A 17,412-nucleotide genomic window follows, 5' to 3' on the forward strand; every position below is an offset into this window, starting at 1 on the left:
AAAACATCAAAGGTTTACTGAGAAAAGATTTGCTTTCCCAGTTTTTGTTAGAAGGTAGATCTGTAACGTTGTAAGAGATGCAGACTATTCCTACACCGAGTAAGAGGGATTTGACTCATCAGCCTCTTCACTAGAAAACGGCACCCCCTTTCTGAAACACGTTGTGTGTGGGAACTGCAGCAAACTGTTCGTGAAATGAATCCATCCCTCCTTCCCCTCTCTATATGTTCTGTTCCTGGTATTGGTGGTGCAGCTTCAATACGTCTTCCTGGTTCAAATTGACCTGTCCTCCGCTATAGGCGTCTCGGTATGTGGCCTGGTAGATGGCTCTGCGGCCCAACTCGCACGCCTCCTCTACAGACATACTCTGTCTCAGCCCGCTGTCCACCACTCCATACGCATACATGGAGCTAGAGCCCACCGCAAATAGGTCCCCACACACACGGTTCCCCTCTGAGTCCACGTAGTACAGCCCTAAAGAGGTAGGAGTCAGGAGTCAGTCTGTACCATCTGACATTCAGGGAGGGGCGGGGAGTATAGCAAGGTAAGAAAGCAGCAAGGTTCGTTGCACAGGCTTCATGAATTCTGACTCAGGTGTTGAACTTTGTCAGGGAAATTGAGAAGGTACACACACACACACACACACACACACACACACTTCTCTCACACACACATAATAGATCCACACACACAGTGCGGTGCGGTGCCCTCCAGAGGGAATGTGAACAGCTGCATCCTCTCCGAGTAAACCAAGCCCAACGAAACCTGCTGATGAGGCGCACCCCGACACACTGCCTGTCTGTCCTCCCTCCCTTCCCGGGGAACTGCTCCGGGCCTTATTGATCCCTCCCAACACATCCAAATTAATTATCGACCCGTACCTGGTCCAAGTAGGTGACCTGACCTCGGAACTCAGAGGAAAGACAGAGAAAGAGACGGCCAAAGAACAACATCCACACAATAACAACTATATTCATATTTACACTCGCCCACTCACATAAGCTACACTTGATAATGCAAGTGTAACCCTCTCACCAGGCTCGAATTTGACTCTCACGACATTAACTTACGATATTAACTTAACTTATCTCAAATAAGAATCCCCATTGTAAACTATCTAGGGTGATGAAAACTAGGGTATTAACTTCAGATGGAATGATTATAGATTTTTGTTATCGTATAAGGATATACTTTCCCATGCATTAAATGAAATTGAAACAGGAAATGACTCCGCCAAGGCCACCTACATAAGGGTCAAGATGTGTTTCATTACATTTTCAATGCACCACATCAGAATAAATATAAAATAATAAACCCCAATGAGTCGTGCACAACCCATGTCCAAATTATTTCAAGCTGGCTTAACTTCGCTAGCGCGCGTTGGAGCTCAAAAGAAAATGACGACACACATAAAGTCCAGAAGCACCCCACCGTTGTGGTTACTCACTACTCGTATATATTCCCTCAGCGAAGTGTGGCAGTTCTGTGCAGATTTCCTCACAAGATCCACAGCAAGCAAAGCTATCAATGCAGACAGTACTCTTTAGCAGTAACCGATATCCCATGGGAACATGAACTCGTTAATCTTTCCCAAGCAATTCTCTCTCGGTTTGACACGATTCTAGGATAACCTCAAGGCTGTCAAATACCTCCACGATGAGAGGGTAGCTTCAGTCTTTACTAAGTATTTCTTAACAAAATTATAACAACTCTCTTATAAAATAAAATCGGTATTTCCCTTCAAAACTCGGTAGGTATGGGTTTGGTTCTATTTTTATCGTCTTCTTTTATTATTTTTCTTCACCAAGGGTCATAATGTAATGTCCATCCTTTTCTCAACTTCTCTCTCCCTCTCTTTTTTCCCCCCAGGCCTCCCGTTAACCAGGTCAACTCTCCCATTGGCCACAGCTTAACAAGTGACCTTATTGGTCAAAACGTAAACTTAAACACTTATACATTACCAAGTAATTATAACAAATAAACGAAATACTTGGTTCTAACAAGGGTATTACACAAGCATGCACACACACAGTCATAATGGAGGCTGGTGTATCTGCAAGGATGACTTGTGAGACAGTTTGTTCCCCAACATGACTCACAGAGGGCTTGATCACAGTGACGCAGTGGCAGAGTGACTGGCACCACCAGCCTGCGTTGTGTTCCTCCACCAGAGAGCCAACCTACAGATGATGAATCAGAAAGGGAAAGGCCTGTTTATCTTAATACCATCACAACGTGAACCTGTGAGAATTGTGCATCGCACACACAGGCTAGTGTTGCACTGTATACCGAAACTAGAACAACGGTTTGGTACTAGTTCTGTCAATAGCAGCCAATGTGTGGTGTTCAATGTAGGCCTACATTTCATGAGACTTTAGAGAAGAGAAGAACATGCCGGGCTTGACATTAACCTGTTTATCCACTTGTCCTTCAGACAAGGTGACTGAAAATGTTGGGTTTGATGCAAGAAACCACTTCACAAAATAAAATGCATCATTATTTTTATTTTATTTTTTATTTTACCTTTATTTAACCAGGTAGGCAAGTTGAGAACAAGTTCTCATTTACAATTGCGACCTGGCCAAGATAAAGCAAAGCAGTTCGACACATACAATAACACAGAGTTACACATGGAGTAAAACAAACATACAGTCAATAATACAGTATAAACAAGTCTATATACGATGTGAGCAAATGAGGTGAGATAAGGGAGGTAAAGGCAAAAAAAGGCCATGGTGGCAAAGTAAATACAATATAGCAAGTAAAACACTGGAATGGTAGATTTGCAGTGGAAGAATGTGCAAAGTAGAAATCAAAATAATGGGGTGCAAAGGAGCAAAATAAATAAACAAAATAAATACAGTAGGGAAAGAGGTAGTTGTTTGGGTTAAATTATAGGTGGGCTATGTACAGGTGCAGTAATCTGTGAGCTGCTCTGACATTTGGTGCTTAAAGCTAGTGAGGGAGATAAGTGTTTCCAGTTTCAGAGATTTTTGTAGTTCGTTCCAGTCATTGGCAGCAGAGAACTGGAAGGAGAGGCGGCCAAAGAAAGTATTGGTTTTGGGGGTGACCAGAGAGATATACCTGCTGGAGCGCGTGCTACAGGTGGGTGATGCTATGGTGACCAGCGAGCTGAGATAAGGGGGGACTTTACCTAGCAGGGTCTTGTAGATGACATGGAGCCAGTGGGTTTGGCGACGAGTATGAAGCGAGAACCAGCCAACGAGAGCGTACAGGTCGCAATGGTGGGTAATATATGGGGCTTTGGTGACAAAACGGATTGCACTGTGATAGACTGCATCCAATTTGTTGAGTAGGGTATTGGAGGCTATTTTGTAAATGACATCGCCGAAGTCGAGGATTGGTAGGATGGTCATTTTTACAATGGTATGTTTGGCAGCATGAGTAAAGGATGCTTTGTTGCGAAATAGGAAGCCAATTCTAGATTTAACTTTGGATTTGAGATGTTTGATGTGGGTCTGGAAGGAGAGTTTACAGTCTAACCAGACACCTAGGTATTTGTAGTTGTCCACGTATTCTAAGTCAGAGCCGTCCAGAGTAGTGATGTTGGACAGGCGGGCAGGTGCAGACAGCGATCGGTTAAAGAGCATGCATTTAGTTTTACTTGTATTTAAGAGCAATTGGAGGCCACGGAAGGAGAGTTGTATGGCATTGAAGCTTGCCTGGAGGGTTGTTAACACAGTGTCCAAAGAAGGGCCAGAAGTATACACAATGGTGTCGTCTGCGTAGAGGTGGATCAGAGACTCACCAGCAGCAAGAGCGACATCATTGATGTATACAGAGAAGAGAGTCGGTCCAAGAATTTAACCCTGTGGCACCCCCATAGAGACTGCCAGAGGTCCGGACAGCAGACCCTCCGATTTGACAAACTGAACTCTATCAGAGAAGTAGTTGGTGAACTAGGCAAGGAAATCATTTGAGAAACCAAGGCTGTCAAGTCTGCCATTGAGGATGTGGTGATTCACAGAGTCGAAAGCCTTGGCCAGATCAATGAATACGGCTGCACAGTAATGTTTCTTATCGATGGCGGTTAAGATATCGTTTAGGACCTTGAGCGTGGCTGAGGTGCACCCATGACCAGCTCTGAAACCAGATTGCATAGCAGAGAAAGTATGGTGAGATTCGAAATGGTCGGTAATCTGTTTGTTGACTTGGCTTTCGAAGACCTTAGAAAGGCAGGGTAGGATAGATATAGGTCTGTAGCAGTTTGGGTCAAGAGTGTCCCCCCCCCTTTGAAGAGGGGGATGACCGCAGCTGCTTTCCAATCTTTGGGAATCTCAGACGACACAAAAGAGAGGTTGAACAGGCTAGTAATAGGGGTGGCAACAATTTTGGCAGATAATTTTAGAAAGAAAGGGTCCAGATTGTCTAGCCCAGCTGATTTGTAGGGGTCCAGATCATGCTTATTTAAGATAGTTAGGAAGGCATTTAAAAAAAATAACCAGGCATCCTCTACTGACGGGATGAGATCAATATCCTTCCAGGATACCCCGGCCAGGTCGATTAGAAAGGCCTGCTCCCTGAAGTGTTTCAGGGAGCGTTTGACAGTGATGAGTGGAGGTCGTTTGACCGCTGACCCATTACGGATGCAGGCAATGAGGCAGTGATCGCTGAGATCTTGGTTGAAGACAGCAGAGGTGTATTTAGAGGGCAAGTTGGTTAGGATGATTATTCTCATACCATTATTAGAGAAACAGACTAATTACACTACCCTTTGCCTATTGTCTACTTAGCTTACTCAAGACTGTCTCAAAATACAACACTGCCCCTTTAAGACATAAAAAAGCTGTTTACCTGACTTGCTTTTCAAAGATGGATTGAAATGCACACATTTTGTGCTCTTTTATGAATCAATCACTCCCCAATTGTTGACTAGAAATAAGTAGGCTAATAACTCACTAACTAGCAATGAATATGAACAAATGTGCACAGGTGGCTACATGCAGCTCTCACTTTGATATCAAAACAAACACATCTACTCACAACCACTCATGCTATAAACACAGTCCAGTTCAAAGTGAATGGCACAGATCCATATATGGCACATTGGCTAAATGCAGCTCTGATTGGTTATGGTGCAACGGTCTGAGTCATGCCTGTCAAAGCAATAGAATCCTACTCCAATACACTCTGCCTACAAGAAAATCTCTCGCAGTTAGTTTTGCATACTAAATCTTGCATAGTTTGTTTTGTTTCGGCATGTTACATTGAAATACTGTTTTTCTTTGAGCACAATTCCCACAGTAGTGCGAAACGTTGATAGTGTTAACTAAAGGAGAAAACTTGTGTGAAGAAAGTTGGGTGAAGTTCAATCTGCTGCTTCTCTGCATGGGCTGCACATGGGCAGCTTAGAGAGAACATTGTTGGGAAGCGGGAGGGTGGGTGGATGGGTTATCTTTGTCTGCATTTCTATGATTGTTTTTGTACCCGTAACCCCCATCTGAAAAATTACAACTTAAATGTTTTTTTTGGCCAAACCAGCTTTATTTTGGTGTTACTGCCTTGATTCCATCTGAAACACACTGAAATGATTGAGTTTCCCTCCCAGATTTAAAAAAAAATGCGTTGCGGTATCATGTTTACAATTTAAAATGACTGAAAATGTACACATTCAGTGTATTGTTCATTTTAGGGGATATCATCTAGGCCTATATGATCATGGCTATTTTCTAAGAGAACATTAAAACTTTTTTTTTTTACATTTAACCTGTCTTCTGTTGAGGTTTAATGATTTTACTGCAAGATATGAATTGCCACAATTACAGTATGTTTGTTCTTCAAATGAAGTGTTTTATTAAAACTTTATCAAATGGAAAAATGGGACTAAAATAAAACAGAACAGATGCTCAATTAGGTTTTGGGCCCATATGTGTTAAGAGATAAATGCGTGTCAGTTAAATTAGTGAAATAATTTCAACATGTGTCTGCAACTCTTTGTGAATTGCAGTGTCATTTAAAAAAAAATAGAAAATGTGTTTAACTAACCCACAGATTTCTTCATAAAGAACCTTGTAAGAGTCTGCTAACTTCCACAGGCTTCAACGTTCCTTTTAAGAGGCATTTTGTCAGCTATCTGCACTACAGGTATGATTGAGGAATGATGCAAGTGTTAATCATGGGCTTTGCTACACAGAAAGCAGCAGTTTACTACTCCATTGTCAACACTTTGATTCAATTAGTAGACCTATCAATATCTTAGAAAATACCATATAGTATTATTAGCTTTTAAAACAATTTTCTTTTATCATATTTTCGACCAGAGTGGGGATATCGCTCCACCAGCCTAACTATTGTTCCTGCAGTGAGGATGATTCACTATCTTCATTGAACGTTTTCATAATGTATCTGCAGATAATCGCCCAAAAGCGTACTAGTATGCAAATTAGGGAGCCAAATGACCGGCTCTTACAAATGGGATTCGGTAGGCTACTGACGAGTCACTCACTTTAACGTCATTGTCTGGCAAGTCATGATTGACTTCATACCGAAAATACTAACTAGCTCTTTAGTTGACTTGTCGCGATGCAATACCATTGACATATAACTACGTTGTATGATGTATGAATGGCGACGATATGAAATGGACTTTATTCAGTCAATTCGACACCATTTATAAACGAGTCAAGCTTCCTGTTCGTCAATCAAATCACAGTAAGCCTATACGCCAGCGCTTCGTGGCTGAATATGAAACACGCTAAATTGAATAAATGGTGCCAGAAAACAATAGGCTTAGCGGATTTCGACTCGTCGTTACCACATTATACGGGACGTGCAAATTGACTCACAGACGATGAAGGAGCTTCATGCTCTCTTCCTACGTGAAAATAAATTAGCCTGCAACCACACTGTACACAACACACACGAAGTACCAGAAGGCGGAACAGACAGCAGATTGACAGGTGCCTGTCCTATCAATAGATAGCTAGAAGATGCATATGCCTATCGTTCGTTCTAGCGGGAGAGGTCTTCCGAATTCAAAAGTAGCATAGATCATTTATATTGTTCGTTGTAGCGAGAGAGTGCGCAGCTGATTTTTTTTCTGATTTGCGAATTGTTAAAAAGTGTCCAAGTTCATTTAAATGGGAAAAGTACCCGGCTGAAAATGTGTGTAACCGGCGCTGGTGGAAAACACTGGGAAATAGATTGTTTATCATCTGTAGATCCGTGAAATCAACCAAAACAAGTTCAACTCAATGCATAAACATATTCAATAGGAGTATGCATTAATTCACCTGTAATGTGAATAGGCCTAGACTACATCTTGATTTACCCAGTTAATCAATAGAGATTTACCATTCAAATACATTGCCATTATGTAGTTAGGTTTTATGATTGGTTCATTAATGCATAGATGTACATCAAATTTCAACATTTTTGAGAGCCATTTTTTTACTAGAAAAGTAATTTTCTTGAAGAAAATATGGTGTGCTTGCTAGATTGTATAGTAGTGGTAGTGTCTGGTTATAGTTGGGAAAAGTAGGTAGATTTAAACATGTATTGATTAATTGGCTGATTGATTGGATAGCCTTAACTTGTAAAAGTTGGTTTGGTGTCTCGAGCTTGAACGGTTCAACAGCTGTTGGTGGGTTATTTTTATAAGGGCACAAGGCGAGGCCCAGATGCAGACACGGGAGGAAGATGGTTTGAGTCTTTGATATTTATTAATAATCCAAAAGGGGTAGGCAAGAGAATGGTCGTGGACAGGCAAAAGGTCAAAACCGGTTCAGAGTCCAGGAGGTACAGTGTGGCAGGCAGGCTCGAGGTCAGGGCAGGCAGAACGGTCAGGCAGGCGGGTACAGAGTCCAGAAAACGGGCAAGGGTCAAAACCCGGGAGGACTAGCAAAAGAGAATAGAAAAGGCAGGTGCACGGGAAAAACACACTGGTTGACTTGACAAACTGGCACAGACAGACAGAAAACATAGCTTTAAATACCCAGGGGATAATGGGGAAGATGGGTGGCACCTGGAGGGGGTGGAGACAAGCACAAGGACAGGTGAAACAGATCAGGGTGTGACAATTTTATGCTGATAATGCAAATGTATATAGTTAGATTTGATAAAGGTTTATGTGACAAATAAAATTTGATTTGATTTGAAAAGAAAAAAAAAAAAAAAAAAACAAGCATTTCGCTACACTCGCATTAACATCTGCTAACCATGTGTATGTGACAAATAAAATTTGATTTGATTTTAATGAGAAGTCAGGATAGCCTGAAACATTTGAACATTGGTTTGGTGTCTCTACCTTCAACGGTTCAGGTTGGTGGGTTATTTTATGCTACTTTATGTAGGCAAGTGGTGGCTAATTTGAAGAATCTAAAATATATTTGAATTTGTTGAATACTTTTTTGTTTCCTACATGATTCCATATGTGTTATTTCATAGTTTTGATGTCTTCACTATTATTCTACAATGTAGAAAATAGTCAAATAAAGAAAAAGGCTTGACTGAGAAGGTGTTCTAAAACTTTTGACCGGTAGTATATATATCTCTGTATTTTTTAAACATGTTCATTTTTGCAAATGTAAAATCGTTAAAGTTAAAAAGCATACATAGAAATCTAAGTAGGGGCAGTCTGATCATCTCAACGTTGGTTTGGAGTTGATAGCTTAAAGTTTGAATTTTTCAACAATATCTTCTCAAGCAATCCGAACTGGAGCAGTCTGGACATTTGGAAGTTGGTTTCGTGTTAATAGTTTAAATCATTGAAGCTCTATAATAAGACTATTTGAGAAATCTAGAGTTGTGCTTTGCCTTCAGCAAGCACATCTAATGATAATGAACTCAAAAGATGCCCAATGACTGAACAGATCAGTAGCGGAATTTCTGTCTGGATCATGTGCTGTTCTGTGACTTTGGCTAATATGCTTTTTTTTTTGCCGTAGTATCGAGTATCATGATGGTATTGAGTATCGTGATAATTAACAAATAAACCATTGCCAGGTTTAGTATTGCCAGGGACCTCACGATACTTAAGTGCCGATAAGATGTGTATTGCAATTCACACAATTCTATATGTATTGCGCTTCGATACTGCAATTTTATTGCGATTTGATGTTCAAAATGTCTTGCTCGCTATACACCGAGAGTACAAAACATTAGGAACCCCTTTCCATGACAGACTGACCAGGTGAATGCTATGATCCCTTATTGTTGTCATTACACAATCAACTTCAATCAGTGTAGATGAAGAAGAAGAGACAAGTTAAAGTAGGATTTTTAAGCCTTGAGACAATAGAGACATGGATTTTTTTATGTGTGCCATTCAGAGGGTGAATTGGCAAGACAAAATATGTAAGTGCCTTTGAAAGGGGGTATGGTGGTAGGTGCCAGGCACACCGGTTTGAGTTTGTCAAGAATTGCAATGCTGTCGGGTTTTTCACGCTCATCATTTGACTGTGTGTATCAAGAATGGCCCGCCACCCAAAGGACATCCAGCCAACTTGACAACTGTGGAACGCATTGGAGTCAACAAGGGCCAGCATCCCTATGGAACACTTCTGACACCTTATAGAATCCATGTCCTGACAAATTGAGGCTGTTCTGAAGACAAAAGGGGGTGCAACTCAATATTAGGAAGGTGTTCCTGAATACTCAGCGTATACTGAATGCTCAGCGTACGTCTGCTGCAAAGAGACAAGATAACATGAGAAAATGAATGTTGATCAGTCAAGGAAATAGAAGTGCTAAAAAAATGCTGTCTCCCTATTTAAAAAGAAAAAAATACTGGAGTTTTGGCGCAGGTACAGTCAACTAGCGCCAGCTAACGCTACCTACAGTATGTAAATCTTTTTTCTTTATTGATACTTTGAGTCAAATATTGATAGATCGTCCACAAATAATGTAGCAAAATATAACTATTGATTTCAAGGATCATATCACCTCCACCCCACCTGACACCATAGACCCACTCCAATTTGCTTAACGCCTCAATAGGTCCACAGACGACGCAATCGCAATCACACTGTACACTGCCGTATCCTATCTGGACAAGAGTAATACCTATGTATACCTATGCTGTTCACCGATTACAGCTCAGCATTTAACACCATAGTAACCTCCAAACTCGAGACCCTGGGTCTCGACCCCGCCCTGTGCAACTGGGTTCTGGCCTCTCTGACAGGGTCCTGGACTCTCGGACAAACTTAAATGGTCCACCCACATAGACAGCGTGGTGAAGAAGGCGCAACAGCGCCTCTTCAATCTCAGGAGGCTGAAGAAATTTGGCTTGTCACCAAAAACAAACTTTTACAGATGCACATTCGAGAGCATCCTGTCGGGCTGTATCACCTCCTGGTACGGCAACTGCTCTGCCCACAACCGTAAGGCTCTCCAGAGGGTAGTGAGGTCTGCACAACGCATCACAAGCAAACTACCTGCCCTCCAGGACACCTACACCACCCGATGTCACAGGAAGGCCAAAAAGATCATCAAGGACAACAACCACCCAAGCCACTGCCTGTTCACCCCGCTATCATCCAGAAGGCGAGGTCAGTACAGGTACATCTAAGCTGGGGCAGAGAGACTGAAAAACAGCTTCTAACAGCCATCACTAACATTGAGTGGCTGCTGCCAACATACTGACTCAAATTTCTAGCCACTTTAATAATAAAAAATTGGATGTAATAAATGTATCACTAGTCACGCTACTGGGGCGGCAGGGTAGCCTAGTGGTTAGAGCGTTGGACTAGTAACCGGAAGGTTGCGAGTTCAAACCCCCGAGCTGACAAGGTACAAATCTGTCGTTCTGCCCCTGAACAGGCAGTTAACCCACCGTTCCCAGGCCGTCATTGAAAATAAGAATTTGTTCTTAACTGACTTGCCTGGTTAAATAAAGGTAAAATAAAAAAAAAAAAAAAAAAAAAAAAACAATGCCACTTTATATAATGTTTACATACCCTTCATTACTCATCTCATATGTATATACTATGCTCTAAACCATCTACTGCCATCGCTCATCCATATATTTATTTGTACATATTCTTATTCATTCTTTTACACTTGTGTGTATAAGGTAGTTGTGAAATTGTTAGATTACTTGTTAGATATCACTGCACGATCGGAACTAGAAGCACAAGCATTTCGCTACACTCGCATTAACATCTGCTAACCATGTGTATGTGACCAATAAAATTTGATTTGATATACATCTCTCATACAAATCCTCCTGGCAGGTAAGAGCACAGTTCCCAGGCCAGTTAAGGCCAGTCAATTGGAGAACTGTTCTTTAAGAAACTGCTCTAGGAAGTCACATTTGCTTTCAACTGGCAAATTGCCCCTTCCTCCCTCTGATAATCACTGAGCTCCTATCTTTGCACCGGCATAATTTGCCATTTTTTGAGCCACGACTCTGAAGACTGAGAAGGATTTGTTAAAAATGTAATAGGGGAGACTTTTCTAAAATCAACCACTTATACTAAGAGGCACACAGGAAGGAGGAGGACAGCTCTTTGGGCCAGGCAGGGATAAAAGCATCAACACTTTTTCACATCACACCTGGAATCTATATAGAGAAAGCAGGATCGGATGAAAAAAAGAGAGGGGGGGAGAGTGCCTCCCTGAGAAGCGGCATAGAAGATAAGGAGGGGAGATGAGGGTGACACTTGTCGTGGCAGAACAAAATCATTTAACTTCATGAGCCAACAGAAACCTGCAGTAAGGCAGCGGGCTGTGCGCAACGGAACGTTCCGGCGTAACGCCTCGCCTTCCACTCCACCAGCCAGGTGGCAGGTGGTTAAGCTCTTTTTCACGTCAACGCTGAGGAGCGTCAGAGTGACAGCCTTCAGAAGAGCAGGGGCTGGCATCACAGATGAGCAGCTTCTGTCTGTCTGAATATGTCTGTCTGTCCTTCTCACTAGAACACATCACTGGCTCTGCTCCGAGGAGGAAAATAAAGTGAAAAAAATAACATGCTTCAAAAACAGACGCACAGCGTCACACACAAGGGAGCAGCAGCTTGCCTTTACTGTAGTGCCAGCTATCTGAGCAAATCCCCTGACTCACTCCAGAATCCTATGCGGTTTGGTTTGAAAGTGCAGTATTTGGCCGTCAATACACTATCTCGTCTTACTTAAGTTTACAGTGCCCCTTCACTTTTTCCACATTTTGTTATGTTACAGCCTTATTCTAAAATGGATGACATTGATTTTTTTCCTCCCCTCAATCTACACACAATACCCCATAATGACAAAGCAAAAACAGGTTTCTGGAGTTGTGTTTTGGGTCATTGTCCTGTTGAAAAACAAATGATAGACCCCACTAAGCGTAAACCAGATGGGATGGTGTATCGCTGCAGAATGTTGTCGTAGCCATGCTGGTTAAGTGTGCCTTGAAGTCTAAATAAATCACAGACAGTGTCACCAGCAAAGCACCATCACACCTCCTCCTCCATGCTTCACGGTGAGAACCACATATTGCAGAGATCATTCGTTCACCTACTCTGTGCCTCACTAAGACAGTGGTTGGAACCAAAAAATATCAAATTTGGACTCATCAGACCAAAGGACAGGTTTCCACCAGTCTAATGTCCATTGCTCTTGTTTCTTGGCCCAAGGAAGTCTCCTCTTCTTATTGATGTCTAGTAGTGGTCCTTTGCAGCAACTCGACCACAAAGGTCTGATTAATGCAGTCTCCTCTGAACAGTTGATGTTGAGATTAGGGATGCACGATATATTAGTAACCATATCTGAATCGGACGATATTAGCTACAAATGCCAACATCGCTATTGGCCCAATGTCTAGTTTAACACCGATGTGCAAAACCGATATCAAAGCATAGCATACCTATATAACGTAGGTAGATGACGTAATGACGGCACGAAAAATACAGCATTCCTAACCTAGCCCACAATGTCTGCAATGTGGATCTATTTTGAAGTTTCAAATTGAAGATAACAAAAGGGCCATGTGCAGCGTTTGTGCTACTATTATTTCCCGAGGAGGGTAGAAAGTCAAATCTTTCAATACCACTAATCTAATTACTCATTTGAAAGTGCATCACCCCCAAACATTCAGCGATTACTTAGAACAAAAGCAGAAAAACTAAACGCACACTTCCAACAACCTAACAAGTTCAAGTCGAGCAGTCATTTGAAAGAGTAAGAGAATGTCAGCGAGACAACTCAAAGGCGAAATCCATTAACGCCAAGATAATGGAATTCATTGCCCTTGACAATCAACCATTCTCTGTTGTGGATGATGTTGGCTTTCGCCGACTGGTTGAGCACCTCGAGCCCTGGTACACATTACTAAGTAGGGGATATTTTTCAGATGTTGCCCTACTGGAGTTACAGAGTATTGTTGAAACTCACATCCATGAGCTACTTGCTATGGGCTACTTGCTATACACTGCTATTAGCTTCACAACTGACATTTGGACCAGCGTTCTCAGCCCCCAGTGGGTCGACGAGGATTTCGTAGAGGAACGTCGTATTGCATGCTCAAGAATGTGCTGGTTCTCATACCGCTGCTGCCATCGCAATGGCATTTGAGAACATGTTTGAAACTTGGAGACATGAACACACTCCTAGCTCCATTTGAACAACTGACTCGAGAAATAAGCTCATCAACTGCGTCTGCAGCAGACGTGATGATACCCTCTGTCATGTCATTGAAACACCTGCTCAACAAAACTGATGACAGACCGTGGGTTAAATCTTGCAACAGTACTCTACTAGAGGCTGTGAACAAGCGAGTCGGTGGCATTCTCTCTGAGCCTCTTTACTGTGTCGCCACCATGCTCGATGCTAGGTACAAGGACCGCTACTTCGATACAGACAAGAAACAGGGTTTATGTGAAGTGTTACAGACACAGCTGGACAAGATGGAAACGGACGGTTTTGATTATATTTTACTGGTAATGGGGACATACGTAAATGCCAACAAAATAATGAGTGAGTGAGTGAGTGAGTGAGTGAGTGAGTGAGTTTAACTGTGCTAGAATGCTTAAAAGGCAGCTAAAATGTTCAATATTGGTAGCGTGTTTTTTGGCAAGGAAAATATTGGATATCAGTTGTGGCCAAAAATGGCATATCAGTGCATCCCTAGTTGAGATGTGTTTTTTACTTGAACTCTGTGAAGTATTTATTTGCGCTGCCATCTGAGTTGCAGTTAACTCTAATGAACTTATCCTCTGCAGCAGAGGTAACTCTGGGTCTTCCTTTCTTGTGGTGGTCCTCATGAGAGCCAGTTTCATTATAGCGCTTGATGGTTTTTGCGACTGCACTTGAAGAAAAGTTCAAAGTTCTTGAAATTTTCCGGAATGACTGACCTTCATCTCTTAAAGTAACGATGGGCTGTTGTTTCTCTTTGCTTATTTGAGCTGTTCTTGTCATAATATGGACTTGGTATTTTACCAAATAGGGCTATCTTCTGTATACCGCCCCTACCTTGTCACAACACAACTGATTGGCTCAAACGCATTAAAGAAGGAAAGAAATTCCACAAATTAACTTTTAACAAGGCACCCCTGTTAACTGAAATGCATTCCAGGTGACTACCTCATGAAGCTGGTTGAGAAAATGCCAAGCGTGTGCAAAGCTGTCATCAAGGCAAACTGAGACTACTTTGAAGAATCTCAAATATAAAATACATTTGTTTTTGGTTACTACATGATTCCACATGTCTTATTTCATAGTTTTGATGTCTTCACTATTATTCTACAATGTAGAAAATAGTGGAAAATTAAGAAAAACCCTGGAATGAGTAGGTGTAGCCAAACGTTTGACTGGTACTGTAAGTACTGTAAGTAATCCAAACTTTTGACTTGTGATGGAAAGGCCCTTTAGTCAGTACTTTGTTGAAGCACTGTTAGCAGTGATTACAGCCTCGAGTCTCATTGGGTATGACGCTACAAGCTTGGCACACCTGTATTTGGGGAGTTGCTCCCATTCTCCTTTGCAGACCTTCTCAAGCTCTGTCAGGTTGGATGGGGAGCGTCGCTGCACAGCTATTTTCAGGTCTCTCCAGAGATGTTTGATCGGGTTCAAGTCCGGGCTCTGGCTTGGCCACTCAAGGACGTTCAGAGACTTTCCCAAAGCCACTGCTGTGTTGTCTTGGCAGTGTGCTTAGAGTCGTTGTCCTGTTGGAAGGTAAACATTCACCCCAGTCTGAGGTCCTGAGCGCTCTGGATCAGGTTTTCATCAAGGAACTCTGTACTTTGCCCCGTTCATCTTTCCCTCAGTCCTGACTAGTCTCCCAGTCCCTGCCACTGAAAAACATCACCCAGGCATGATGCTGCCACCACCATGCTTCACCATAGGGATGGTATTGGCCAGGTGCTGAGCGGTGCCAGGTTTCCTCCAAACGTGAGGCTTGGCATTCAAGCCAAAGAGTTCAATCTCCATCAGACAAGAGAATCTTGTTTCTCATGGTCTGAGAATCCTTTAGGTGCCTTTTGGCAAACTGCAAGCGGGCTCTTACATTTTGTTGTGTAACAGCCACAGGGGCAAAAATAAATCTAGGTCGACCGAGAGTCGTCTGTTCTTTCGACCAATCGATTGGTCGAAATGTTAAGTGTATTTTTCCATATATAGACATCCTATGTATTTAAATCACATCATCTATATGCACTGAGCTTGTCTGATGCTTTAAGTGCACTGTTTGATGAAAGAATGAAGACACACAAATGACGAGAGAGGGTCCGACCACAATTGATTTGATTTTGCAGGGCCCAGACTTCCTGCACTGTGTAAAAAAAATACAAAATAAATGGCGGCGGGTGACTAGCACCCACTGTCTCTCCTCCCTGCTGCAGCAGCCACCACAGAACATCAACAGTGTTAATCCCGCTGTCCGTGTTGCTGAAGCTGCAACATAATTACAGCCATTTCTGATTGAAAAGTTTGGTCACCGAAATCCCCTCATATGTTTACGAAAAGCATTCCTTATTCACTCAGCCCTTGCTCTCTTTACGTGACATGTATGCATCGCACACACGACCTATAGCCTATTATAATCACATCAATAAATTGGTTATAATAAACTCAGAACACCGTAACACAATGAAAGCAAAATGGATGCAGAGGACATGATAAATCAACTAAAAAAGGCGAATGTTAAACTGGTTGCTCGGGAGTTAAAGGGGAAGTCAGATGTGTGGAATAGATTTGACTATACCTGGAAAGTACTGGAGATCAAGAAAAATAAGGTCATGTAAGGAGCAAGTGCTGCGTGCATATTGTGTGTGACAAACAGGTGCTGTTAGATTACAATATAATTTGTCTGAGAAGCATACTAGAGAGTCTTTTGGAAAGTTTTATTTTGGAAAATACTCTATTACAGCATAGACAAAAAAAAGTCACATTCATTCCTGAATGCAATTTTCCGAAATAGAATGGATTATTATTTACGCAAATTATTCAAGTGTGCATTTTTATTTTATATTAAACTAAAATGCTTGATTGCATTTCAAATCATGAATGACTCATATGCTGTGTGATGACATTAACAAATTGCTGATTGATACAGAAGCATATATAACTACGGAAATATAGACCTAAGTAAATTACGGTATTAAGACTAAACAGAATGTGCTCTTAGGCCTACAGTTCGATGGTGGTTATACAAGACTGCTATACTAAGCTTACTAATTATAATGACATTACAATATAATACTTATTGTTACAATGATGATCATAATAACAACAATAAAAAGGAGATTTTAAAAAAGGGTTATTATTATTATAAATATGAATTTTTGGACAATTTGGAACAGTGTAAACACTAAGTAGGCTGTAACGTAACAAAATGTGGAAAAAGTCAAGGGGTCTGAATACTGTCCGAAAGCACTGTATGTGGATGTTTTATAAATCAGGCACATTTAACAGTTGGGCTGTTGATTATAGACCTAATTAAGTTGGTTTCCTCTCTCCACACTTTTCTTAGACAATTAAGGTAAGGACTGTTTTCTTGTCTCCTAACTCCGCTGCTGCCTCCGCTGCGTTGTTCTCAACACCAACATGGGGATTAATATTGCTATTATGCACATAGCAACATGGTCTAGGAAAAGGCGCCAATTCAACAGCGCACCGATGTGTTTCAGAACCGCGGACAGTGACCGCTATCCAACGGAGGAGAAAGGTAATTTGCTATAAACTAAATGTATTAGTGTTGCTTCATTGTTCTTACAGTGTAACCATATACAATTTTAGTAGCCTGTTTTAGACTGTGCCATTCCACATGGCCTCCACAATGGATTTGTTCCCTCAGCATGGGCTACTGCTCGACTAAAGACATCTTGGTTGACCAACAGCTTATCGACGAAACAATTGACTAAATGGGGGTCATCCCTAAACAGCCTGAATACAAAATGGCTTAAATGTTTATTTTTTCTCACACAATACCCCAGCAGTTCCCAAACTAGGGGTCGCGACCCCCACTTGATATGAAAAT

At 41.7% G+C, this 17,412-nt stretch overlaps 1 pseudogene; it reads right to left on the bottom strand.

Moving 5' to 3' along the window:
* Positions 1 to 220: 220 nt before the first annotated feature.
* The window catches only part of LOC110508157, a 39,541-nt pseudogene continuing 22,349 nt past the window's right edge, over positions 221 to 17,412 (bottom strand).

This window comes from Oncorhynchus mykiss, chromosome 28 (genome assembly GCF_013265735.2).
Source record: "Oncorhynchus mykiss isolate Arlee chromosome 28, USDA_OmykA_1.1, whole genome shotgun sequence".
NCBI classification, from domain to species: Eukaryota; Metazoa; Chordata; class Actinopteri; order Salmoniformes; family Salmonidae; genus Oncorhynchus; species Oncorhynchus mykiss.